The following is a 9,247-nucleotide window of genomic DNA, read 5'->3' as shown; positions in this document are numbered from 1 at the left end:
AAGGTCAATAATACATAGAAACACATAATATATAAAGGTGAACTTCAGGGTAAATAACGAACAGATAGATACATTCAAATACAGTTAGCTTTTTATTTTAAACAGTGATTTTGCAAGCTTGGTACTTTTCAATGTAAAATATAGAATTCTGAGCAAGCTGGGGAATTACTCAGGACAAAACAAGAAATTCATTTGGCAGCTGTAACTGTGGCAATCTTGTATGGGAGCGTGGAAGTAGCCGGCTGAGGGCTCCATTCACAGTGGCTTGGACGGAGGAAGGAGCGTGTTCCTCCTTACTGTCACCTCCTGAGGAGGGCGTGCCTCTCTGCGCAGGGGCTGTGCGGCTTTGCCGAGGGATCATTGTCTGCTGCTAATTCACGTGGTGCTTTATTCTTCAGATAATGATGTGTGGCTTGGTGTAAATAAATGCAAATTGTCTTCTTGAAATCATTAGGGAATTATTTCAAAAGGCAGCTGTGTATAAATTTGCATCCCACCCACTGTTTCCGTTAGGTTTCTCCTGAAAGAAATCCCAGCCTGCTGCGTCATGTTTTCTGTGTGATGCTCTGTGACTCTGAAGTATGCGCAGAATAGTCCTTTCGTGGTTTCATGAGCTTGCTGTGCCTCTGGCTGTGCTGCTAAATCCAGACCGCACTGAATGTGAAAGGAAGCCGCGTCTGAGCCCTGTCTGCGCTGGGCAGCTGCCCCCACACTGAGGCCGTGCATCCAGCACCTTTGTCCACAGGAACCAGCGCAGGCGGAGTCTGGGCCTCAGGCCGCAGGTGGAGGAGGGCAGACCCACAAGCCCTGGGCGTCACTTTTATTCTGGAAAGAACTGCCCGGTCCTGGGAAACTTTCTGGGCTCTGCCTCAGCCTCAGGTTCTGCTTCTGAGAACCTGGTGAGTCGGAACAGGCTTGTCCAAGGCTGCCTGCTACAAGCAGTGAAGATGTAAGGCAAGGCCTCGGCTTCTACAAGTGACTTATTTACTGTTAGTGGATGCATAGTAACTGCAGTCCTGCCCGTGACCTTCATGCCTGTCCGTGTGTTACAATCCCATGGGGAGGGCGCGTCTTCTGTCACCGTGGCTGTTGGGAGCAGTCTTTGAGGTGTCAGACACACGCTCTGCACTGTGTCCCCGTCCCACTGGGCCCATCAACCCTGCTCCCGCCCTCCTCTGTCCTCCTTGCTCCCTGAGCCCTGCTCTGCTGCCTCCTTCTGAGCCCACTGCCTCGGAGACTGTGTGTTCTTCGCGTGTCTGAGCCGGTGCATCCCTCTTGGTACACTTCGTGGGTTGGGCGTCACATATGCACGCTTGATCCCATCTGAGAGTGGGAAGCACATGGGTTCACTTGGCATGCGCTGTTCCTGGTGTTGACAGCCAGGCCTGGCTTCGTGCTGTCATCAGTAGACGCGACTGCCCTGTGTCCTGGTATCCATGAAGTTCCGGCTCTAAGGGCGGGCGTCCTTGGCTCGGATGGTGGGTTCTCCATGCTTAGGTTTGGCATGACAGTGTCCGGTCCAGTTCTGGCACGTTCTGGGACCTTCTTTCTCTGGATTAAAATTCAAGAGCTCAGGAATATCTCAGGAGAGGTGGGCTCTTTGCCTGGTGGCTCCCATGCAGTGTGACCTTTTAACTCCCTTCCACTGAGTGAAGACGTTTCTGCTCACAGGGAGCTTGGGCACAGGGTATGGCCTCAGCGTCGCCACAAGCATTTTTCATTACTGGGACAAAGCCCTTGGTCCGTGTGGCATGGAGGAGGAGCGGTTTGCTGTGGAGTACAGTTTCAGTCCAGGGCGGATGGCATGGGGGAAGGGCCTGGGCTGAGGAGAGCTGCTTAGGTAATGGTGAGCAGGATGCAGAGAAAGGTGGGTGGGGATCACAGTGTCACAGGCCTGCCTCCTAACTGCTCTTCCAGGCATGTGGGACACCACAGGGCTGTGTGTGAGCCTGGGATTCCAGATCACTCCTGCCTTTTAACTGAAGCTCTGTCCCAGTGTGGTTGCTTCCGAAATATTGGTAGATGGAAATTTCCTTCCTGGGCTCTCCTGGCTGACCCCTTTGGGTCCCTTTAATGCAAAGTGACATGGGGAGAGTTATGCTTCTAAGTGTGGAGTCGGTACTGGGAGCTAATGCTTTTATATTGGCTCTGGCGGGTGTGATTGATTCTGAGATTGCATTCTAAAGCCAGGCTTTCAGGGGCCTTGTCTTGATTTGCAGAATTGGTTCTGCTTTCAAACTACTGTAAGCTCTGTGCTGTCCTTTGTGCTGATCTCCTTCTGTGATGGGCCTGCCACTGGGTGTCCTTGGCGCCCTTAGTGTCCTTCAAGGCCACAGTCGATAGTGCCCTGTGACTTCATCCTGTGTGTTCTGAGTGGCCACCTCTTCCCAGCTATGAGTGCGTTACTTAATTGCTGGGAAAGATAAGGTTAGAGATAAATATGAATTTGAGGCTAAGAAATGGCCCGCCTGCCTCACCAGTTGCTTCTCTTTTCATGAACGCTTCTCAGCCGCTGGGTGTCCTGTTGGTGCCCTGGTCCTTCCGCGGGGCTGCCGGCTGTCCTGGAGTCCCACACGTCTGGCCTGTTTCTGGCTCTGCTTTCTCAGGAGATGCCGTAGTCTATGTGTACAGCTTGTCCCTGGCAAGGGTCTCAGGGTGGGCAGCAAGGATTATATCTGTCACCCAGGAGAGGCCCACTTTGTGGGAATCCCGAAAGGCTGGAGGCCTGCATGATGTGGGGCCTTGTGTCTGCTGTCAGGGTCTGTGGCTGCTGGACCAAGGCCTGTATCCTGCAGCCCCCGACATGGTAACTATTTATTTTCCTCCTTACAGGGCCCGGGTGGGCACCTGGCCTGTGGCAGCTGCTGGTGATGGCATGGACAAGTGTGACCACAGAGCCCTGCGCCAGGCCAGTCTGTGGAGGATGAGCATGGGGCTGAGTCTCCCTGTCCCCTTTGGGTACTCCAGCTGTTCACTCCTGTTGTTACCGTCGCTCTCTGTGGGTAAGCCCACGCCCTCATGGGCCTGGCTGGCTGCTTATTCTGGGAAGGCGGGTCTGGAGAAGGCCACGGTGCTGCGTGTGCCACCGTTAGTGGACAGGGAGTGCCTTGCTAATGCAGCTGTGTAGGGCGCATGCGCCAGGCTCAAGGCTGTCCCCTCTGAGCTGGGCAGCTTGCAGCAGCTTTGTTGTGAGCTCCCCGTCAGCTGTGTCCATGGGAGTGGTGATGCTGCCCTTTCCTGGAGGGGTCTGCTTCTTCCCTCCCATGAGTCCGCTGGCGTCCTTTCCTGCTTCTGGGCACAGAGCGTCCTGCTCCCCGGGATCTCAGCGCCCTTGCGTCGTTTGTCTCTCCACTGCATGGAGCTTGTTTCCTTTCCAATTCCACGGTCTTTTTGCATCCCAGAGGAAGCCAGGGGCCAGGCTCCTCTGCACTCTGTCCTTTGCCCTTCCATTGGCCATCCTGCTCTGTGGTCCAGCGCGTTCACCTCAGGTGACCTGACCACCAACACCCGGTACAGAGGCAGACCCTGTGGTTAGCACTGCCACCAGCTGGGGCGTTGTTTGCTCAATGCCAGAGAAATGCTGTGTTTTCTTTGTGTCTCCTAGTTGCAACAAACTTTTGCTTTTTACACTTCCAGTGTTACAGTGTGTTGAGTTTAGGTATGGTCAGAAGCCTAAAGTTAATTCCCTGGGCAGCTTTAACCATCAGGTGTCACCCTAGTTTGACATGAGAAGGGAGAAGCAGTTGGCACGAGGAGGGCCAAGCTCCCATCACCCTCGCCTTGCTCTGACAGCCCGGCCAGCTGAGAGTAGGAGGGGCGGTTACAGCGGTCACCCAGTGAGCAGCTGCACCGTGTTGGGACTGGGATGTGCTCGGTGTTGCAGACCTCTGACTGGGGACGTGGTCACTGTGGCTCGATGTCATGTGTTGTCACTGGTCATCCGCACTTGGGTGGTGCTTTTCAGGTCTGTCCTTGCTCTCACCGCCTTTGTGGAGAAATGAAGCCCAGAGGGGCTCAGGGCCTTGTGTGTGAGTGCTTGTTGGTCAGGGGGTCTCTGATTCAACAGGCTTGCTTGGGAAGGTGCTTGCTTAGCTTGCTTGGTGCAGTTGTACTAATTTTGTACTCATTTTACAGAAGTTTCTAACATCTGAGAGGATGATGGTTCAATGTTTTTTATTCATAAAATTTCATAACAGTCCTACCAATCATGTTTATTGCGTCATAAGCAATTAGTTGTAAATGACTGATAGGGGTCAGTGTTTAAAATAGGTGGATGATTTATTTTCAGTTGATTAGAAGTGACTTTGCACTCTCCTTTATTGCTTGCACTTCAGGAGTGTGACCAAGCTGTGTGCATAAGTAACTGAGACAGCAGAGCAGCTCTGCTCTTACTCGTTTTTGGCTCTGGCTGTCGGTGTTCTTGTAAGTGGAGGTGGGCAGCAGCACCCCTCACTGCATTTCATCCAGGGTGCTGTAGCGCTGCTCATCGCGGGCCCTCGTTCTTGTGCTGTGGTGGTAAGGCCAGGCGTCCTGCTGTCCGCATGGGGAGGCCATCTGCAGAGCAGGGAGCCGTCAGTGTTGCCCAGGCGCAGGGACAGCGGCCCCAAGACGTGGCTACCAATCCCACAGTGAGCACAGGATTCGTGGCCAACAGCTGTGTGGCTAGCACTAGGTCTACCTCTGCATGCTGGAGACAGGAGACTCTGCACAGGCAGGAGCCCCAGAGACCTGCACAGGGCGTTAGCGAGGCTCGGAGCGAGAGCTCTTGCGTGTGGCTTGTTTATTGCAGTACTGGAGTTGGAAAGTGGGGTGAGCTGAGCCAAACTGCGTGGCAGGCCCTGCCCACCGCTGCTCCCGCACAGCATGAAGGCCGCCCCCCACACCCCAGGTTGGCTGGCTCTCCACTCATCCCTTTCTGGTCGAATGGCTACACGTTTCCTTTCTCAGCCAAGAACGTCCAGTATATACTGTGTTCTGAGCCCAGCTGTTGGTGCATGTTTCTTGCTATTGCTCTGTAGGCAGGGACATCCCGTCGCTGTTAATCATGAAGAAGCCCATCCCAGAGCTGGGCTTTGATGACCCAAGGCTGGAGGCAGCCCCCAGGCCCGCAGAGGAGGCTGTATTGATGAACAGTAAAGAAGACAGTGAGCATCTCCATTTTTGCAACACCTGGGCCATGGTATTCTGTGTGCTGGTGGGACAAGCAGGGACCAGGACCCGAGAGGACAGAAGAGGTTCTTCCCCGCAGCAGTCACAGGGTCTGGTCCCAGCTGGAAATGGCGTGAGGTGGTCAGCCACTGAGGCACCCAGCAGCAAAGGAAGGGCACATCTGTGGCTCCCAAAGAGGCTTGCCAAGGTCCCTTCAGGGTGGCAGAAGAGTTTAACAAGAGCTGAGACAGATGTCCTGATTAATTTACAAAATAATTTGGCACTCAAAGTCTAAGCTCTCCTTTCATTTCTCTTTATACTTTTGGCCATTTTCTATCTATGACCTAGTTCTTGAACTTTTCCCTCTTCTTTCTGTAGAACTCTCTTAGCTGTTTTCCTTCTTGTGTAGCTATTTCTTTTTGTCTTTTCTCCAAAGTGTGCATATTTGTAATACTCTCTCCCTGGACAGATCTGGTCACCACTTTCAAAGTCTCGGTTAGGACCTCTGTGTGGGCCGTGCCTGTGACTCTCCCTGGCCACTTCCATCTGGCCCTGGACACTGTTCCTGGGCTTCACTTCACCTGGGCCGCCTCCCTCCCAGATGCCAGCTTCCTCGTCCCCTGGTGTTGGAGCAGCTTCCCGCACCCAGCTTGTCAGTGGCTAGGTGCCTCCTCCACTGCTGTTTCCTGTGGCCCACTCCACGCCCCGGCCCTGCTCCTTGGTGAAGGGTTTCCAGAAGCACCTGCAGCATCCCCGCTGCACAGCTGAGCCACAGCCTGGCACGCAGCCCCCATGTTCTGAGATGGAGCCCAAGACTGTCAGGGGCCGTGGAGGAGGGACATGATGTTACCGGGGCCTGAGTCTCCTTCCCCACAGAACTTGAGGGGTCAGTTAGCAGCTTTCTGGTATGGTTTGGATTGCACTGGGTTTACAGAGAAGATTAGAAAGGGGGCCCCTCGTCTGCCCCAGGCTGTGGGCACTGTCCTTGCCCACATGTGTGGCCCTGCCTGCTGCTTGGCACCATGTGGTAGAGTGAGTGCCGTCCCCAGCGGCTTTGTGCTCCTTCTTGCTGATGCCCTTCTTGTGTGTCCGGCAGCATCTCCTTAGCTGACCCAGTGCATCTGGACTCCTGACAGAGCGCGGCCTTTACAAGTAATCTGTTTCGAAATTTCTTTCCTGTATCTGGCAGCTTCGTCCTGGAGCCTTTGATGTTCTGTGATGATACCTCCACTCTGGTTTGTGTTTATTTTGGAGACATTAAAGTAGGACTTTATTTTTATACAATCTGTTGTCTTTCTTTTTCTGTGTGCTTTTATCATATTTACTATATAATTTTAACAGACATTTTGTGCTATTCTTGTTCAAATTTATATCATAGTCTTCATTGCTTAAAAATGTCAAAACACTTTCATGTACTTTGTTTTGTGTTGTGTTGTGTGCAATTACTACATTTTCACCAAATTGTTCCCCTGAAATGTGGAAGGAAGGTTTTCTGTTGTTTAAATTTTATTTTCCATGATATAATTAAATCCTTGTGTTTTGATTTTTAAAATTAATTAGTTAATTCTTTCTTTCTTTCCTTTTTGTGAGAAGAGCTTACTGTAACTCAGGCTGGCCTCGAACTCACGGGCCCCCCCTCCGCCTCTCCAGCCTGGGACTGCAGGCGTGCCCCAGCACACCCAGCTCAAGAGCTTTCAGTTTCAAAGCCAGAAGAAACACACTCACATTTTATACAGACTTATTTCCACTGAAGGAAGTATTTCTTAATATTTTATTTTATTACTTTGTTTTATTGACAGGGTCTTGCTCTGTAATATGGTTCAGGCTGGCCCTGAGTTCTCTGGGCATCCCAGGGAGGCCTCAGACTCGGAGCTCTGGGATTGCAGGTGTGACCACACTTATGTTCCTCATTTTTATGCAGTGGTCTTGTTGCTGCATAGTTCGCGCCCGGCGTGTAAAGTGTGCAAGGCACAGGTGTTCAGTGCATTCACACATCTGCGGGCCCTGACACGCAGCAGGGAGCCCTGGGCCCCACCCAGCTCGGCACGGCCTCCCCACGTCTGCACTGCGATCTGCAGGCCCCTGCTGCGTGGGCTCGTGTAAGCCAAGTCCTGTGGCGAGGATGTGCCTGCGTGACGTTTTTGGGGGTTCATGCACAAGAATTGCATCTCTCTTACAATTTGTGTAAGTTATTAAAGTGAAAATCATATTCTTTTATTGTGCCAGAGTTACCAACGTGAAGTTTGCTGTCTGAACCATTTTTGTGAGCGCAGTCCAGTGGCTTTCACACACCTTGCTGTGTACCTCCTGCTGCCGTCCACTCCTGGGGCTGTTCCTTTTTGTCCTTCCTGGGTGACCGGCAGTCAGGTCATGTAACCTCTGTGTTTGCTCCTGAGGCTCTTGTAGTCTTTCTCTGCCCTGGAGTGGAGGGCTTTGGGCCGTGCTGGTTATGACTGGACCTGCTACGAGGTTGGGACCCGTCTTCTGTCTCTGCGTGTGGGTGGCCAGTGCTCCCGGGCGGCTCTCCCGGAGACTGCTTGTCAGTGGCCCACAGCCCTGCAACCATCCCTGGCTGCTTCCCAGGCTCAAGTCCAGACGTGCAGAGGTGTGCCTCTTCACCAAAAGCACACTTTTTTGACTTCTGTTCTCTAGTGGATTTCGAAATCTGGATATGCGCTGTCAAACTCTTTTCTTTTTCAAGGTTTTGGCTGTTCTGGGCTTCTCGGAGCGCGGGAGTTTTAAAGCTACCTTTCTAATATAGTGATTGTGATTCCAACCTGGATTACCTTTAATCCTCACATCAGTTGGGGGGGGGGTGCGCTAGCTTTGTTTTGTTCTGTGTTGTTTTTTTGAGACAGGGTGTCATTATGTAGTTCAGGTTGGCCTTAAACTCACTGTGTAGCCCGTGGTGCCTTGCCCTCTTTGGAGTCTTCCTGCCTCAGCCTCTCAAGTGCTGGGATTACAAGTGTGAGCCCCCATGCTCAGCAGGAATAGTGATATTTTAGCAAGTTAACATCTTAGCATGTTAAATCTCATCCGTGGGCATGCTCTGTCTCTTCATTTATTTATGTTTTTGATTTCTTTTTACAGTGTTTCATAGTTTCCAGAAATAAATTTTACATTTCTTCCATTAAGTATATTTATTGGCATTTGTCCTTTTTGATTTGATTGTGAATGAAATTGTTTTCCTGGTTGTTTGTAGGTTATCCATTTCAAGTGTGGCGTTACTGTGGAGTTCTGCCTGTTACTGAAAGGCCGTAGTCCGAGGCAGCTGGTCCCCGCTCGTGGGCTGGGGCTTCTTGCCGTGGCGCTGCCCTCTAGGTGCACACGTTGGTGCTTCATAAGGTGCGCGTCTCCTCACGTGCGAGATCGTTCCTCGAGCGGATTCTTCTACCATTATAAAGGTCGCCGTGTATCTATAAATGCTACTTCTATAAACGTGATCTGCATACATGTTCACTTGTTTACAGATACCCCTTTTATTTCTCATGGCAGTTGCCTTCCAGCCTCTTGGACGGGATCTCAGGACAGCCACTCTAGCTTCTGAGTGGTTGCACATACGGATTGATCTTCTCTTTCCTTCGCTTCACTTCTTCCTGGGCTTGGAATCTAAAATGTGTCTCTTCGAGAATTTTTTTTGAGCAGCAATGAATTTTATTCCACCCCAACACTTAGGTGTTAGACATGTTTTTCTTTTCTATATCAAATGTAAACTGATCCAAGTCTTCAACTCATTGTATCGGTTTGAAATTCAATTTCAGTAATTATTGAACCATCTCTGGGTGGGGGTGTTGATGAGGGTGTCATGGGTGGAGGGTGAGAATTTTTTTTTTAAAAAAACAACCACTGTGACAGGATCTTCCTGTGGTTCGATTACTTGATCCAGGCACAGAGCGATTCCTCGTAGCTGGATTAATGTCTGCTGCGCAGCATTTCCCGTGTGGGTCAGATTGCTTCTGCTGTTTCTCCGACTGCTTCTCATTTCTATGTTAAGTGAAAATCTTCTGAGGTGACACTTTTTTCCTTGTTTTTGAGTCATTTTGTCTGTCAGGGCTTGCTGTAATCACCATAACTGCTGGAAATTGCTTTGCTCTGTGTC

Source organism: Octodon degus, unplaced genomic scaffold, assembly GCF_000260255.1.
Source record: "Octodon degus isolate 3935 unplaced genomic scaffold, OctDeg1.0 scaffold00155, whole genome shotgun sequence".
In the NCBI taxonomy this organism is placed as follows: Eukaryota; Metazoa; Chordata; class Mammalia; order Rodentia; family Octodontidae; genus Octodon; species Octodon degus.
The sequence above is the reverse complement of the archived record's forward strand: the minus strand, read 5'-3'. Positions refer to the sequence as shown.